The sequence below is a fragment of the Pogona vitticeps genome, chromosome 4 (genome assembly GCF_051106095.1).
Source record: "Pogona vitticeps strain Pit_001003342236 chromosome 4, PviZW2.1, whole genome shotgun sequence".
Taxonomy (NCBI): Eukaryota; Metazoa; Chordata; class Lepidosauria; order Squamata; family Agamidae; genus Pogona; species Pogona vitticeps.
In genome coordinates this window covers 73,871,197-73,890,000 of record NC_135786.1, presented here as the reverse complement: position 1 = coordinate 73,890,000, position 18,804 = coordinate 73,871,197, and the positions used below count along the sequence as shown (strand labels likewise).

Sequence of the window (18,804 nt, the reverse complement as noted above, 5' to 3'; positions counted from 1 at the left end):
ATAAAATTATGTTTCTAAACTTAGCTTTAGCCAGAATGCAATAAAGTAAGGACTGGAGAAGCATTTGCAAGGCAGACAGGACCAGGCCATGGAATGTTTATTTTTAAAATACAGAGCACAGATACTAATTTCAGGTAAATCATGATTCATATCTTTACATGGTGTAAATTTTCACAGTCGTTTTTCAATCAAGGAAGTGGACTGCAATGTATCATAAACTGACATTCTACTAGAGTAGTCTCTTAACGATCTCAGATTCTTGGCTGTAAGAACCTCCACAGTAGATTGTAGACTATAATGTCAAAGTTTCCAAAGAGGTAGCCATGTTAATGTTTCAGGAAGTGGGGTGGTTGTTTAAAGAAGTAGATGTTGAGTCATGAAATCTCACAATGAAATCAATTTGTTAGTTTTTAAATCTTTTCTCTTCTCTTTTAAAATCCCCCCCTTTAATTTTGTCAAAATAAAGTCTAAGTGATTTACCAAGGATTGTAAAAGCAGTGTAATGTCCTATGTTTTATTTTGACATTAAGGTATATCACAACTGGATTTCATTTATTGTTTTTGAAATACAGAATGGATGGCGTGGAAGAAAATGACTGAAAATGTTGATCGAAATAACTCCCTATGCTCATATAAGAGATACAAACATCAGTTTAGCTTCTTTTCCCCTTGAATAGGTCTTTTCTATGCAATATCATAAATTCCTCCTGCAATTTGCTAGGGAGCTATGGGTTGAAAAGCTATTTGGTGTGAGCTGTTTGGATGGGGTGGGGCAGTACTTGAGAAACAACAACAACCCACCAAGGCTAAAGGCCCCCAAATTTCAAGGAAGTATCTTCTTGGTGCATTGGATCTCTGCCACACAGTCTGCATCAAATAAATGCCATTTCCAGTGGTCACAGATGACCTTCACAATATGGGCTTTGCAATTTGAGGTGGATTAGAAGAAACCCACGACAGCTTTGAAATGAGCGTTTGGATAAAGCTTGTAAAAATCTAATCATTGCAAATCTGCTTCTTACGGGGACTATTCCATTATGCACATGGCAGCTTTGAAAGCAGCTGTATCTTGTTTTTCCCCTCTTATCTCAAAAAAGCCAATTCTTACATTTATTCTCCTCATCTTACCGAAGCTCAATACTTCAATTTCTCTCCCCTTCTTCCTCCCCTTAAAAAAAATAGGGAAAGCTTGCCCTTTTTTTAAACATGAGGATGTCCTGAGAATGTTTCTTGTATTCTGTTTAGGACTCATAGAGTTAATAAGCTCAGGAAGGAAAAACACCCACTTGCCTGACGCCTGTCACCTTTTCTTGGCAATTACATTGCTAATGGCTGGGTCCCAAGCAAAGTGGCAAAGAATATCTCTTCTCACATTCCCAACCCACAGTGCATTCCCCCAATACCAGATGGTGTTTTTGGAATCTGTTTCACTATGTTTGATATGACAATGCTTCTGTATAACGTTAAATTATATATCACAATTTCAAGGAGCTGATAGTGGAACAAGCAGGGAAACGGAATATCAGGGACAAATGGAAAAAAGACAGAAACCAAAGACTTAGGGGTTTCACCTCCCATATTGTGTCTCATCTAAGATATTACTGCAATTCTACAAAAAAAGAAAGAAAAAAAGGAACAGATGAAATAGCAGTGGCTTCTCAGCGCTTGTAATGAATTGTCATTGCGTCTAGGCGTTTAAATGCTGGTGCATGATTCAAGGACCTTGTCTCTATGCAACTGTGAAGGCAACAAAATGGATGTATAAACAGTGAGACTGTGGTGCAAATGTATTTTTAAAAGAGTTCTAAACACTGCACCTTTTCGTTAGTTAAATTAATCTCTCCAGTGCATGATGGGAAGATATAACGGCTTAAATCCTGTTGCACAGTTGTGTATGCACAAGGAGAATGACATGATCATCAGTGGAAAATCACTACTGATTAAAGGTGTTTTGGGGGCACACACAACCCATACCTAATGTGATAGTCAAGTGTACCCCCAAATCCCCCAAAGAAACCTTTAATCATAATGCCTTGTCATACATGCAATTCTGCAAATAAAATCCATAACTGATTATATAAATTAGAGTAAGCCGATGCCATTTCTGGTGTTCAAGTGTGACAATATGATCTCTTTAAAAACCGTGCGAATCTGGAGTAATTTAATAAAATAAAATAACCCTGAAGAAATAAGAGGAGGAAAGAAGCGCTTAGGGCAGGAAAGAAAAAAAAAGTCAGAAACTTCTCCAGAAAACAATATTGTAACATCCTTCAGGCTTAAAAATTCTTTCAATGATAACTGGACAAATTAACTTCTAAATTATCAGGCAATTGTTATGTTAGAGGATGGTGATGATGATTTAAGATAGGAAACATATACTCTGCTATTTAAGATTCATTTTTCTCCTTGGAAGATACTTGACACAAAGTTTAAAGTAGCTTCTTAATTTCAATGACACTTGAATAGAGTGTGATTGGGAAAAAAAAATGTACGGCTCTGCTCAGAAATTATCTGCCACCTCCAGGTTTTGTACACACAGTGATTTATGTACTGATTCCCTATGAACTGTTTCACTCATTTTACAAAGAGCATCGTTGCCCTTAGAATGGACCATACAGATCCAGTACAGCTCCAATAACAACTACATGATTAACAGTAACTTGCAGTAACACAACTTAAGGGCCCTTTTACTGGACATAGATGGCAGGGTGCATCGCCCATCTTTCTTTGTCATCCTGCAAATGGAGCCCCGTGCGAAGCTGCTGGTTGCTGAGTGATGCTTTGTAGTCTGCACCAGATAGTTGCACAGTACCAGCTGCATTGGCAGGTAGCCGAAGTGCACAGAGATAGCTGCCAAACTGCTTATACAAAAGAAACAGTGCCAGAGAGAAAAGGACCTTTGCATAAAATGACCTCTGACCCTTCCACCAGCATGGATCCCATATTCATCACTTCCAGACAATTGCATCTTTCATTCAGCCACAAAGTATGATCAGAAAGGGACCGTTTGTCTTCACAATTGTTAGTTTAGAGTTCCCAGAGTCTATACTACCCAATGTTTTGTTTTGGTAGTGGCAATATCTCCAGTGATTCCTTATTTTCATGATCCCAATAATCACCTAACAGATCCTTGATGGTAATGATGATGATGATGATGCCTCAATATCTATATCTTGCAAGAACGTTAGAGGAGAAAAGAAGCTGTTGTACTTAAAACATGATACTATGCTATTAATCCTATTCATGGGAGTTGTCACTGGTAGCTTTTAATAGCAAAATATTTATTTTAGTAGCTGATGTCATATGCACTGTTCTCAACTGCAGCTTCAGTTTTTCATTTGCTATTTTTTGTCATGATTAATTTCATCTACATGTACCAATAAAGAGCAAATATTGATCCCAAACTGAATCGATTAATCTTCCAGTGCAATTGCTCTTCAGATAATATCTTGTGTGCATGTGAAACCGAAAAACATGCAGAAAGAGTAATTGGAATTAACACACACAAGAAATTCTATGCAATAGAAAAGGATTCAACTATTGATACTGAAATTACTTTTGGCATTTGTTTGTGTTTTACTCAGATACAGTATGCAATCCTCAAAGGGCTCAGCAAAATTCTTGTGAATAAAATTTTGAAAGTCTGAATTTTTCCATGCTGTGCTCAAGTCTCCCCCCAGTACATAAAAACATATATGTCCACATTTGTGTGGAGAGAACATTTGAAGAGCTGAGATTTATTTCATATTGGAAGAGAAGGGATGTCTTAGTAAAATTTCTAGAAATGTCTTTCTGAGAATCCTGTTCCTGATGCCTCTCTGATCTCTGCCACACTACCCTTCCAGGTCCATTTGATCTTCTCCCTCTTGATGCACACAGACTGTTCCCTTGAGGGGTGAGGGAGGGAAACTTTTCACTGAAAAGCATAAGCCTTCATTGTACTGCACCTGACTTGTGACTTGCATGTAAGACCGTCTGTTCTTAATTTTCACTCTGTATGAAGATAATGGAATTTGCAGTTGATTAACCTCAGATCCTGAATAATGATCCAGCCTGGGATTGCAGCTGGCAATGCCACAGCAACTTGTACTTCTTAACCGAGTTAGACAGCAACAAGTGCAAGGGTGCAAAGGTAAAGATCCAGGATAGATCCAAATGTCAACGATGCAAAATGACAGTCAGCAACATGAAAACCCAAAGTGAAGGAGGCTCAAAGGAAATGCCATGAAACATATAGTCCTAAAACCCCGATTTCTTCCTTGTTCTGTGAGTATTCTTAATTCTAGCATTTGCTACAGGACATATACCCTGGGCTGTAGTATTTTTAAATGCAGCAAATGTACAGTGGAAAAAAGCTATAGCATTCAACATCCAAGTGCATGAGGATTCTCTTCAGTCAGTGACTGGAAATAAGGCTAGTGTGGTTTGCCTATAGGTAAATATTCCACATTAAAGACAATGGTGGCCTGTTGCTTGGAATATTAAACCCCAATATGCTAGCATCTTCACTTGCTTCCAAATATTCTTAGACATATGCCCCTACAATCCAATATCCTTTGAAGGACTTGATTCTCTACCATAAACGTCCTTGTGTGCTCAGATCATCACTGGGCACCATATACCATATCTTCCCATTTCTATCAGGGGTAAACCTCCACTAGAGAAGTCTGCCTTGGTCATTTCAGCAAAGCTCAGGATTTGCCTGCCCTTAACTTGTGTCCTCCCTCTTTGCATTTTATTGGATGGCACAGATTTGCTTCTTACAAAAGCCCTTTTGGAATGTGGAAGTCTAGCTTCCAGTTGGCTGCTCTTATTTATATTTGATTTTGTGTTATTCATTTTTTTAGGTCATTTTGTTGCGTGTTCTATTTTTTATACATTAAGTTTACTTGGAGAAACAAAGTGTGAATGACAGGCAGCTGTGTCACATAACAGGGTGCACCTTGAATACATTATGGAAAGGGCCTCCATATCTTTTAACATGCTGTGTAAAGCTTGTCTGTTTGGAATTTGCCTTTCTTTTTGACCTGCCATGGGATGTAGTGGCATGGGCAAAAAAACAAATGTCATTGGCCCAGGAGGAATGGAGTCCATTTTTGACTGATAGATCCCCTGAGAATGCAGAGCATCATGTGGAACAGTTTTGAACCCTGAAACCAGCAATGTGTCCTATGAAAAGAGCACAATTATAATAACCTTTTAAAAAGTGCAATAATGTATTTCACGCTATTGGTGTAATCCTTACAATAGCTCTGTCATATTATCTTCATATTGCATGTTACAAAGAACAAAGAATTGCATGTGACTTGCAAGCAACACTTTACTTGTATCTCATTCCATTTTAGCAATACTAAAAGCATAACTATATTGTGATTGCCACACTGTAAGGGATAAAATACTCCTTTTGTGATCGAACTACAACTATTTTAATTACAATGTATTCTCAGAGGCTTTCATGGCCGAGATCCGATGGTTGTTGTAGGTTTTTCGGGCTGTTTGGTTGTGTTCTGGAGGTTTTCTTCCTAATGTTTCACCAGTCTCTGTGGCTAGCATCTTCAGAGGACAGGAGCCAGAATTCTGTCTATGTTCTGGTGTAGTGTGTGGGATTGTTGAGTTACTGGCAAAGAGAGACTGGCAAAACGTTAGAAAGCAAAACCTCCAGAACATGGCCAAACAGCCCAAAAAACTATTTTAGCTACCATTATAGTTACAGTAAGATGCTCACTTGGATAATGGACCACTCTGCTTCAAGGTTCTCATGGAAGCACAGGGCCTTCACCAGCAAAAATCAGAAGAATCCAGGGACCAAACAGCCAATTCTCTCTCTCCCTGTACTTCCCTTCTCTGGTCACGAGGTGCCTATGTTTAGAAGGGTTGACTCCAATGGAGTAGATGGCTCCAAAGAAGAAGAAGAAGAAGAAGAAGAAGAAGAAGAAGAAGAAGAAGAAGAAGAAGAAGAAGAAGAAGAAGAAGTGCACTCACAACTGTTCCTCCACTGAAGCAAGCAGGAAAACTGGAATGGCATGCTTCCGCCTCCCCAAAGTGTATGTGGAGCTATAGATCAAAACATCCAAAGGTTATGTTCTAAATGATGGCAAATGACCTAGTAGTTCCTAGCAGTTATATCACACTAATGTACAGTTTATTTTGCATTATGTATCAGTACCCACTTGTAATAGATGATATTGAGGGCTCATATGAAACTGTATATATACATATTCCCATTGAGGTACACAAAATACTGTATTGTTGCACTTCTCCTTTTTTATTGAAAGATAAAAGGGTAGGTGTTTGAAAATGTTAGTGTGTTTAGGCAATAGAAATGCCTGTATTTATGAAGAAGGATATACAGTATATGATTAATCATCCTTATTCCATTAGCCCTGTAATGATCTATTGCAAAGACCTTTGGGTAGTGTGGGCGGCATATAAATTAAATAAAATAAATAAATAAATAAATAAATAAATAAATAAATGTAATCCTGTATACATTTACCTGCAAGTAAGTGCCACTGAATTCAGTGGTTCTTATTCCTGATTAACCACCTTAAATAAACAAATAAAATGTATATGCACATCCTATGAGAAAGGTCTTCAGCTCTTTTTACCTCCTCTTTAATCTTTTCTTTGGGGTGGGACGGCAAGCCCTGAGGGCTCAGAACCATTTTTACAGCACAAACGCCATCGGGGGGGAGGCATACCAGCCCCTCAAAATGCAACAAAGTGATCAGAAATTCGGTTTAAAAAACAGCACTATATCTGGTTCTTTTAAAAAGCAGATGTATCTAATTCTATGTGTGTCAGGGCACACCTCATTCCACAGCAGAATCACACATCTCAGAGATGGTAACTTTAGTTGGTCCAGGGGAGAGCTGTTCCCCATGGACTGCTGCAGGCCCACAAACGGCCAGAAATGAAATAAAGAAACCAACCAAGGAATGAGCAGACACCCATTTCCAGTTGTGATTTTGTTTGCTTTGAAAGTGTCTTTGCACTTGCAGGGCCTGTGACTTTCCAGTGAAAAACCACCGGGCCTAGAGGTAGAAAACCACAATTCAAAAAACAAACAATAGGGTCACATGAATCCCACCTCTGCTTCAGGGCACCAAAGACTATCATAGAGTCAGGGCTGATACGGAATTAACATTGCCACTCCAATTTCTCTACGGAAGACTGTCAAAACATACCACCTTTTCCCATGTATAAGGCACTATTTTTCCTAAAATCATTACTAGAGATGGGGACAAATTAAAAAAATGGGGATTTGTTTTGATCCATTATTCATCAAGGTTAACGGATCAACGGATACGAATATACAAATATTCTTCGATCAATCTGTCGGTTCATCTGCACTTTAAATGGCTGTAACACTGGCCCCCAATGACCTAGAGGCACCAGATTCGCTTTCCTACAACTCCTGAATTGGTGAATATTGGATCATGGACCCCCGAGTTATAGTCGCAAAGAGGACCCACCCAGGAAAGCTCCCCCCAGGTACTTAGAAACTCCAGAACCACAACAGAGCTTCCTATGTCATTCCCCAACACGCCTGCCAACTTTGGTGAAAACTGGATATCAGACATCCAAGTTATTCACCCACAAATTGGGTCCCCCCAGGAGAGTTTACCACGTGGCACAGAATCTGCCTACTGGCTGCTGATCAACTAATTAGAAGCTGCTAGGCAGTCACCCCCACACACACAGCCAGCCACCCCAACAGCCTACCCTATACCCCTTCCTTTCCGTACTTTAGACCCCACCCCACTCCCACTGATACCCCCTTACCTGAATAGCTGCTGCCAGGTGTTATCAGGCCTTCACAGCCATTATGTGTAAAAAGGGAGACTGGTTGCCCTTTGCAAAGATGATGGCTGTGGCTTCATTTAAGGTAGGGAAGTTGCAGCTGCCATCTTTGCAAAGGGAAGCCAGTCTCCATTTTTACATGCGTGGTTCCGAGGTGTGGTGTGGTGTGGGGCCTAAGGTAGGGAAAGGAAGGGGGTGGGGATAGGCTGTGGTATTGGGTGGCTGTGTGGAGTGGTGGCTGCTTTTCTGCTGCCGATTAGTTGATCGGCGGCCGGTAGGCAGAATAGTGTTTTTTTTTAAAAAAAATACGAAGGACGAATAAAAATGCATAAAGATTCATTCCTTCATATTTGTGGGGGTCTCTAGAACCCAAAAATACGGATCGACGAATATTAAACAAATCGGCTATATTTGTCGGAAAAACTGATCCATTTCTATATTTGTCTCCCTCTCTAATATTACACTAAAAATTGAGGGGCATCTTATACATGGAAGTAAGCTGAGAACACGGAGAGAACAAAACAGCCCATACCTTGCCTCTGTAAACAGACTTCCTTCAATCACGAGGCTTAGCTTCCTACAGTCAGGAGATTTAACTTGCTTCAATCACAAGGCTTGGCTGTCTCCAATCAGGAGACTTAGCTTCCTCTAATCATGAGCCTTATGGAACTGATGTCAGTTCCAAACCAATTGGAACACACCTCATTGGAGGTGGAGCCTGTAGGCTCAGATTCAGCAGGGACTCCTAACGTCCAAGCGTTGTGAGCCTAGAGGCTGAATACTCAAAGTTAAGTTTCCTTAATTTTTGAGTTAGAAAAGGGGAGGGGTCTTATAAACGGGGGAATCTTATAAATGGAAAAATTGGGTCCTGAAGCGGAGGTGGGATTAATTTGACATAGCCTCTTGTGAAGATACACCAATGATTGAGCTTCCAAGTTTTATTTCTCATGTGTAGTTCATCTCACATGAAACTTCTTCAGGAATCAATGTACTCAGCCCACTGGTTTTCTGGCAGGAAGAATATTAGACTTGAACTGTCAGTTTTCCTGAGACTAGGGGGCTGAAAAGAATACATCATTTGTGTGTGTCTGTTGCACACAATTCTATTAGTCTGGCATCACTTGGACTGCTATGGTTGATGGCTGATGGTAGAAGGCAGAAGGTGCATGTGTGCAGCATGTTCATAGTAGTGTGTAATCGCTGTCATGGCTCCATCCTTTGGAATTCTGGGATTTACAGTTTGGTATGGCAGGTAGAATTCTCTGCTAGAAGGTTCTGATGAAATACTTGAACTAAAGCAGGGGATTCTAGGCAAATTCTCAGTTGCTGTTGTTATGTGGCATCAAGTCGCCTCTGACGTATGACAACCTTGTGAATCAGGGAGTCAATCTATCTTGTATTTGGTCTTCCTGTTTTCCTCCTGCCTTCCAGCTTTCCCACCATTACTGTCTTTTCTAGAGAATCTTACTTTCCCATGATGTGTCCAAAGTAGGATGGCCTCAGTTTCATCATTTTTGCCTCTAGAGGAAGGTCAGACTTGATTTTATTTTGGACCCACTTGCTCGTCTTTTTGGCAGTCCAGAATATCTGCAGAACTCTCCTCTAACACCATATTTCAAATACATCCATTTTTTCCTGTGAGCTTTTTTTCCTGGTCCAGCTTTCATATGTGTACATAATGATTGGGAACACATTGGCATGGATGATCTTGGTCTTGGATTCCATAAGCTGAAGCTATGCCAGTTAATGGTATAAAACTGTTATTACCCTGTTTCCCCTAAAATAAGACCTAACCTGAAAATAAGACCTGCCCCCAAAATAAGCCCCAGTTGAGTGAAACCCCGCCTTCCACCATTGTGCAGCAAGATGACATGACTGTAAAATAAAACATCCCCTGAAAATAAGCCCTAATGCGTTTTTTGGAGAAAAAATTAATATAAGACCCTGTCTTATTTTTGGGGAAACACAGTAAATATGTTGTGTAGACACACCTTCTGGCTCCAGCCATGAGGGGGCAAGAGCAATTGAGGAGTAGAATCTTCTGCTTTATGACAAGAATATTAGGACAAGGGAGACACATCCTAGATCCACAGATCAGCCAGAAAAGCCTGCTTCCCTTCCTTTGCCATATACATAACCAGGAAAGATTCCCATCCTTTTTCATTTTGTGTGGTGGCCTTGAGCAAGATGCACAGCCCTAGGATTCCCCCAGAAGAAGGGACTGGTAAACACCATAAGTAAGATTTGACTTGATGGCACACAGTTATTATTATTATTATATCTTTTACTCTGCAGACTCAAATAGACATTGCCTTATTACTGACCTTTGCAAGTGTCTCTGGGAGCTTGTTTTCTTTAAACAGTGGATAAAGATGCTTTGATCATCACCATTAATCATCTACCAGCACACAGAGTACTTAAGCAGCTGCGAAAGTCCCAGGATTGTGACAAGACCCACAACTAGGTTTTTCTCTGAACTAACTTCTAAATAAGTGTGTGAAGCCCTGATCATAACCAGAGTTGTGAAAATTGACTGTCTGGATTGCAGTCCCAGAACCCCTCTAGCCAGCACAACCGTGTTTACTGAGGGCTCTTGGGAGCTGCATTCTAACCCCCCAACCCCATGTGTTCCAGGTTCTGATTCAGAACCAGACAATGAGATGTCGCGCTACCATGCCCTAACATCATTCCCTGGAACATTGGGAGATTAAAATTGTGTTTCTTGTTGCTAGCACCTCCAGGCTAACTTACAGATAATGAATGAATAAGGCTTAGACTTTCTTTTCGCACATGTAATTTGAATGTAGAATTGGCTACAGGTGAGATTTCAATTTAAGGCATTACTCGCTCTTTCTTTATAATCTGAGACAGCGACAAAATTACCATTGGTATAAAACATTTGTACCTTTTATAAAACTTCTTACAACCTAAGAAGCTTTGACCTCAGTTCTGCACAGCGAGACCTGTTCTCTTTGTCATCTCCCTCTGGAATTGCTTGATACCACCCTTGAATGATTTCCCAGGCTTTCAGAGCATTATTTTGGGATGCATAGGGAATCGCAGCAAGAAGAGGGAGACACTGAGCCTTAATTCCACTGGATTTACTGTTTTGCCAGTAGATGTCCTATCTTGCATCTTGCCTTCTATTTCTACTCTCTGACGTTATTCTTGAACATTTTTTGATAATGGTATCTGTTGTGTTGAGCAGTCAGCTATCATCACAAGCAATAAGTCTACTGGTACTTCTTCTGATTTATATTTCTCTCATTATCATGGTAAAAAGCGATTACAGAATTCCAACTGAATATATAAATTAATCTGTGTGGTTAATAGAGACTGAGAGTGCCGTGTGATCCTTTGTCAACAAGGACTCTGCTGTTTTTGGAAGTAAATTTCTGTAAAGCATGTGTTGTCTGCATTATAACATTCTATAGCATGCCTGTATTTAGATGGTAGGGAAGTTTCTAATCATCGGTCCCCTGGAAAACCTATGTTTACATGGAGCAAATGGTTTGCATTCAGGCCCATTAGTTAATATGTCTGTTTTGTCTCTTGGAATGCATAGATTATCCATAACCATGTCTCAGCAATCTGGTATATGGGAAACAGTCCAGAGCTTTGATTACAGTGGCCATAAATTCAAAGCTCTTTGGGACACACACTATTATTTGCAATATGTTAACACTCCTAAACTCTGAGCTAGTGAGTCCTTAAGCACAGTTTTGATATGGATTATAATCATTAAGTATAAACATCGTCCTGTTATCAACTGACCTCCTTTCTTTACCGTGTCTGTTTGAAACAGTGAAATGCCATTGGTTTCAAACTTGTCATTCTATGTATACAGCCAGAGCTTAGAAAAGTTACTTTTTTGGACTACAACTCCCAGAACATCCCCTCGTGAGCCTAGACACTGTAATCCAAAAACCAATGCTTCAAACTTTGCATACAACACATGTACGAAACAATGCACATATCTTCTTTTTCAATGCAGTTTATCAACTGCCCTTTAAAACATTTCCCTTTTTGTTTCCAGAAAACAGGAACACAACTCGACCCAACATAGACAAAATCATGAATAATTTCACTCTGTACCAAATGGTTCTTACAATCTCATCTGATCAACAAAGTAGAACTCTGTTCAGTGCTGCTGCTGCTGAGGAATAGATCTCATGGCCTTGGGCAGTTCATTTGCAATAGCTGGTAATAAGAGATACATACATTGAGTCCTAAATTATAGCCGGTGTCAGGGAGTTACCCCTGAAATGGTAATGATGCCATGCTTAAGTGTGGACTTATCGAGCTGTCTTTCAGTCAATATTATGAACAGCCAGAGCTTAGGAAAGTGGCATGTGTTGTTTTTTTAAAAAGAAGAACAACACCTTATATCTGCCATACTGGCTGTGAGGTCTTGGGAACTATAGTCACTTATACACACTCTGCTAACAACTTGAATGCAACTCTTCAATAGTCATGACAACATAGCATCTGATCTCAAACTGCGACACATGTTGCTAGTAATAAATATACAAGGATGGAAGGATTTACTGGAATAATCCGATGACTTTATACCACCTTACATTGGGATTTTATTCTTGGGGAAGAGGGCAAAGAGGGAGCTATCGCCTCCGACCACCAAGGCAAAGTATCCAGTTTGGTTTCTATGGCCTTAAAAACAACACCTTAATTCATCATTTAAAATTGTCTCCATCTCAATCAATTCAAAAGCTGCCAACTTTCTCTTTCTTTTACACTAATAAAGGACTCTACTGGCTGCTCCCAAGATGAAGTCAGTTCTCAGTTTATGGCTCGGTTTTATTTTATTTTTTGAGCACGGGTAGGAGAATTCAACTTTCTGTGCCTTCCTTCCTTCCTCTCAGCGTGCCAAGGGGTTATTTTGCATCAAGTCACCTTATCCAAATGTCTGCAAACCTTTCTTGTTTCAGTGCTTTTAAGGACACCATATACACAATATGGTGTACTTACTGAGCAAGACAAGAATTCACACTTTCCCCAATTGCTTTTTACAACACTTTATCTCATGCAGAGATATGGAGATCTCAACATGCATACATTTTTGTCTATGTGCTGGCCTATAAACATATTACACCAGTACAGTTTTTTAATGGCCCCAACAACTGCCTCTCCTTTTCATAGTTCTCACCTGTCCATCTTGAGTCTCTACAAGTTCAGGGACATGTTGGATGGATCTCCTGGTCAATTTGTTTCATCTGAAAGCCATTGATTATAATAATGCCCGTTCAAAACTATCAAAACTAAATGCTGTCAGGAAAACAGGACCTTTGGGTTTCTCTAGTAACCAGTCAGTAATAATTTCTGGCTAGTCAGTATCTAGCCAGAAATTATTACTGTACAATGGCAGCATCAAGTCCAAGTTCTTTGTTATCATGATTTGCTTTGCATTTGTTTTCCATCTATTCTCTGGAGGTCAGAGGAGAATTAAAATATTTTTGGAAATCCAAAAGGTAGACCCACTGTAGAAATAATGCCATACACTTATTTTAACAATTCCACTAATATATCAATTAAAACCCCAACTAATTTTAAGCACATATAACTAAAATTTTAACATGGAAGGGTTTTAATGCATCTGAGAACACATTGTGTTACTTTCTTCCTGGTTTTGATCCAGTCTAAAATGACTTACAAACCATAGTGGGCTCATAAATTTGGAATTCTTGTCCCTATACTGCAGTGATTTGACAGGACCAAGGCCCACCTACCTGCTTGCCTGCCTGCCTCCCTTCTTTCAACAGCCAGTAAAATCTTGATTTGTGCTTTATCAGTGCAGAAGAAGAAATGCTTACCAACTGTTCATCCCTCCCACTCACCCCAAGTTGGGCAATTGGGAAAAAGCAAACTTTTTTTCCTACCAAACCGGCACATGAAACATAAGTCTGTGATGTTTTGGTGAGGTACACTGGTACCGCTGTTATTCCTCCTCATGGCATATCACATGTTTCTACTGTTACATTACAAAATGTTTCTAAGAGAAAAACTAGCTTTAATAAGGATTATCATTAGGCACTTTCCTCTTACCAAATAATGTAATTTCCCTTAGAATGTATTGGATTATCTTCTACTTGGTCCAATGCCAATTGTTTATATGTTCGTATACATCACCCATACACATGTACACTCTCATTCAGACAAATCCTGAAATGCAAAGATGAAGAGATCTTCGTAATGGCCATAACGATTCAAAGCTCTTTTGCCAAATGCTGCAAATAACCACTCTTGGCTCTGAGTCACCAACTGCCTCATGTCCACATTTTCTAAAGAAAGTAAAATTAAGCACAACAGGGAAAATAACATTGTAACTCTTGCTGAGTTTATAATCTAGTATATGTTACTGAGTGCTGATAAGTAAAGGAAGTTCAACCAGACAGTTTAATCCTCCAATTTCCTGTCTTCTAATCAGCCACTGGCTCTTTCGTCCTCAAATTAGAAACATTCCTAACAATATTCAGGACAGGTGAAGGAAGAGACTAAAAATGAAATGGAGAAAGAGCATGTAGCTGAAAAATTAACTGCAGACAGTAGCATGAAAGACCAACTGTTTACAATGCAATCCTGTGCATGTGTATGCAGAAGTGAGGCCCATTCAGTTCAATGGGCACAGGACTAAAGTGTCAGTAACGCTGAAATTAGCTGTGTACTGGATGCATATTCTGTGTCATTCACAAATGCCACATAGTTCCAGAAATACAAAATAAATTATTTCACCATGTTTGGGCAATACAATTTCTTCAATATAACGTTATATCTTATTATCTTTCCTAAAGTGAGGTCAAGGTATCAAGAGATTTTTTTCCCCCCAAAAAATCTCATGATACACAGCGTACACCTTTTAGAAAGACAAAGTTAAGTACAGAAGTACACCTTGCCTGTGTTTTTGGATAGCTAGATATCAACCAGGAAGTTACGATATTTGACTGAATCTCTATGGCTCATATCATGAAACTTAGAAAACACGTTGTTTGGATATGGTGCTTTCTAATACAGTAATACTTTATTTTGAGGTTTTGTGCATTTTTAAAAGCAAAGGTAGCCAGTTTTTATCTTTCTTGTGAGATTTAGGTGTTTCAGTGGTTGCCTGGACAATGTCATCTCTTTTACTGACATCAATAAATGAATATGATTTAAAACAGAAACAAAATGTGGGAGTTACAGGCTGAATGAACTGAAAATGCTTAACTCCATAATAAGTGTATGAGAAGGATGCTAGGGTTTAAAAGGGTATTCGGTAGTTACAAAAAAAAAAGAGTGCCATACTGAACTATGGATTATGAAACATTATGCATAATCGTTAGGTATAATGGATGTTTACTTTGGTGTAATCCTTCTGGCAGATGAATGGCTATTACTGAATAGCAGGTAAGGCAGGTGTGTGTGTGTGTGTGTGTGTGTGTGTGTGTGTGTGTGTGAGAGAGAGAGAGAGAGAGAGAGAGAGAGAGAGAGAAATACACACACTGTATAAATAACTAACAAACAGAAGTATTTCAGAAAAATGTTTAGGCTTCTGTCTTTTTCAGTTGCTCTTGTAAAAATTGACACACATATACACACATCAAAAGTTTGGTATGCCAGAGGATTTATCACAACTTATTAATGGCTATAAATATATTTATTCTTACAAGTGAACAGCTTCTTAAAAAGATTTCATTTATTAATCAAGAAGTAAATGATGACACTTCCATGGGTAGTCTGTAAAAATAGTGTCTCTGTTCTCAGCCATAGCCAGCTGTGACTGAGATGCACTGTATTCACCTCTTTTTAGAAGCTCATATTTGCATCAACCTGGCCTCTGAAGTGGGCTCAGCATCTAAAGTCAAAATGGTAATATATTCCAGATTTGTAACTTCTTTATCACTTGAACCTATGTCTGGCATGAAGCACAAAGAACATGTACAACCAAGAAACTTGAAACAAATGGTAAGAAAGGTGAAATGCTTGCCACATACACAAGAGTGTGTAACTGTTGAATATTTATTTCAGTATGTGAAATAATGCTGGAGGTTAATATATTTCCCCCTCAAAAAGAACAGAAAAGGCTACAATACAGTTTCCAACTATAAGTTTTGGCTTACTCATTCATTTCATGTAGGTTTACTGTATGTCTAGAACATTTTAAACTAAAGATGTCACATGAGTGTTAGCCTAAATTAATATCTGCCTCAAGAGTGACATGATTAAAGCATGAGGGAGAGAGGGTTAGATTTCAAAAGATTTCTTGCAAGTCATTACAACAAATGTAATTATTGTTAAAATGTGCACATGTACTGAGTCTTGGTTACAGTACTATGAAGTGTCTGTTGAGACTGAACATACCAGCAGCCAGACCCACTGAAATAATAAAATTGCCACCACTTTGTATTTTACTTTGCTCTTACACATTTTTATGCCACCAAAAAAGTGAAGAAGAGACCAACTTATGTAAACTGTTCTGTCAGAGGTGTACAAGAAAATCAGAATGGGAGTAAAAATGGGAAATCTACATTATAAAGCCTTTTTTTAAAAAAGCACACATTCACACTGTTCAGTCAAAAGGTAAAAGATTCTTTTCATTTTTACTACAGATCTAGCCAGGCAACTATCTAGCTACAAACATGCTATAGACAGGAGTGAAATCATGCCAGAGAGAGGTGGGGGGAGAGCGTGAATGTGTCCAAGCCTAAGAGATTACAGTGCCCACCCTTTCATACAGCCATTTCTTTCATTATAATAGGTCTTTTCATCAAAATGACACAGAACCTTTAAATTTGGACAGCATACTCCCATACAGTAGGGCCAGCAGCCACTTCAAACCAATTCTGAACCTGCACACTGAAAATAAAACAATCTTGCTTCATGGACACACATAAATTGTTTACGACTCATTAAAAAGCAAAATCGCACATCACACAGTTGGCAGCTGAGTCCATGCGGATGGAAAGGGGGCATTCACTCATCTCTTTGTATGCTGGCAGTACCAAACCGAAGTTTAGCAGTAGGCAGTAGCCGAGATTTTTTTGTGCGGCCAGACGATGCATGAGGTAACTTTCAAAGCTTCTTTTTCTTCTTCTTTTTGTTCTTTCAATGTTAAAATGCATTTGTAGCTGAGATTTGATTAAAAGGATGTAACAGATGTGATGAGGTTGGGGGTAAAATATGCTTTGTATTACAGTGTGTGCATCAAGATTGCTGACTTTTGTATCAATAATTGAATCCTTGTTTGAAAATAGGCATTGTATAAAAACTTGTATGGTTCATTTCAGAGATTCCCCCCCCCCTTTATTTTTGGAAAAAAATATTTTTCTAGAGAACGACACTGGTTTTTAGCAATGTGATTTTTGAATCTCTCCTTTAAAAAAATAAGTTTTGTGACATGTTAAAAGTTTAAGAAGAACTTCCCGGAGGGTTTCATCTAAATAACAGCCTGTCTGAAGCTTGTTTATTTTCTTGTCAAGTGCATTGCTAAATGTTTCCAGGATTTTTTTTTTTTGGTTGCCTATATATTATATTCAAAATGGTATGGCATCTGCAAAGTAACTACGATTTTTTTTCAAAGAAAAAAGAAAAAAGAACGGCAATAGTTTGAGATACTTTTAAAGACGTAGACAATATTTCAAAGATACTGCTTCACAATATCACGAGAACAAGACAATACAAATAGGAATATTTTAAGAGTTAAAAATCAATGTCATATCAAACAGTGGCATTTATGGCTTTTACTCTGTAAACAGCTCTAAATCAATAAGAGTCATATCTCAGTATTTAACAAGTTAATCAATCAAACGAATAGTCAGACAGTTACAAAGCATCCAAGACCATCCTTACTGCATTTTCCACTGGCAGAAAGTCTAACAGAAATCAGTAGTAAACTGTTAGTTCCCCCCTGTTCTAGTTAACCCAAATTGGCATGTTAACATTTAGCTGGCAGCCACCGGTTAAGCTTTCTAATGAATGAAAGTTCAAACAAATCTAACAGCTCAAAACATGTTTGGATGCAAGCAACCAATACCGCCAAGTTGCAGAATGAAATCCTTCCATTTTCCACTTTCCCGGGCTTTCCAAGTCCGCAGGCATCCTAAACTTCTCCGAATGACAACAAAATTGATCTGGGAGATGCGTCTTCTGTGTGTGTCTATCTATGTGTGTGTGAAAACCCTGTCTGCTCCCACTTGTTTGTTTCAACATATTATGCAAAACAATAGCACGACCGGTTTCATTGTAATTCCACTCACCAGTCCTTTTTTTTAGAACAAAAAAACCCCCAAAACCAAACTGTTATATCTATATGAACTCAATGGAGGGGTTCACGGTCCACTTAGGAGCAGATAATGCATGTATTGTCCCGGCAGCGAAATTTCTCTTCTTCAGGAGGAAAAAAAAGAGTCCCCTAAAAATTCATGCCTTGCCACAAGAACTATAATTACAGAAAAGTTCTTTTTTTAAAAAAAAAAAGGAAAAGAAAAGACACAGCCTTGCTACCAAATTGTTCCCTAACAGACAGCACGCTAATGAGGGCAGTAATGATTTGAGGACTCTCTCTGACACAACGGGGTTTGGATCTTCAGTCACAATGGGCTATTATGCATCCTCCAAACTCACTGTACCTCTGATAGATTCAAGATGTCAAAGGTTGTTTGGCCTGAGTGACCATGACATGCAAGTTAACTCATTCTGAGAAGGGTCTGTTGGAACTTCATTAAAACTTTTAATTGAACCCGAAAGACATTCAAGAGTGATTTGTAACACCCACCTCCAGATCATAACCAGAGAAAAATCTATTCTATTATAAACAAATGAACGGAAAAGTTAGACCAGGTCCGCTGACGAGATACACACACGTCATGGATCCATGAAGCGCCACTAAAATACTCTCAGAGAGTTTGACTAGAATGGGTAAGTCCTGAATCTCTCAAACTTCCTTTCTCTTTTTGTTGTGATCTTGCCTGGACAAATTATCACATACAGATCCATCGACATATTTTAAAT

The 18,804-nt window shown here is 38.9% G+C and overlaps 1 protein-coding gene and 1 long non-coding RNA gene across 7 annotated transcripts in view; one reads left to right on the top strand and one right to left on the bottom strand.

Annotated features, from left to right (window-relative positions):
- Positions 1–18,804, top strand: part of LOC110077135 (uncharacterized) — a 49,921-nt gene that overhangs the window by 1,828 nt on the left and 29,289 nt on the right. The window contains exon 1 of the long non-coding RNA XR_002300243.3: positions 1–16,859. This exon is cut by the window's left edge and continues 1,828 nt beyond it. This is a non-coding gene — a long non-coding RNA (uncharacterized LOC110077135). The remainder of the gene's footprint in view (positions 16,860–18,804) is intronic.
- NFIA (nuclear factor I A) overlaps positions 1–18,804 on the bottom strand; it is a 558,292-nt gene that overhangs the window by 534,092 nt on the left and 5,396 nt on the right. The gene's annotated exons all lie outside the window — the stretch shown is intronic.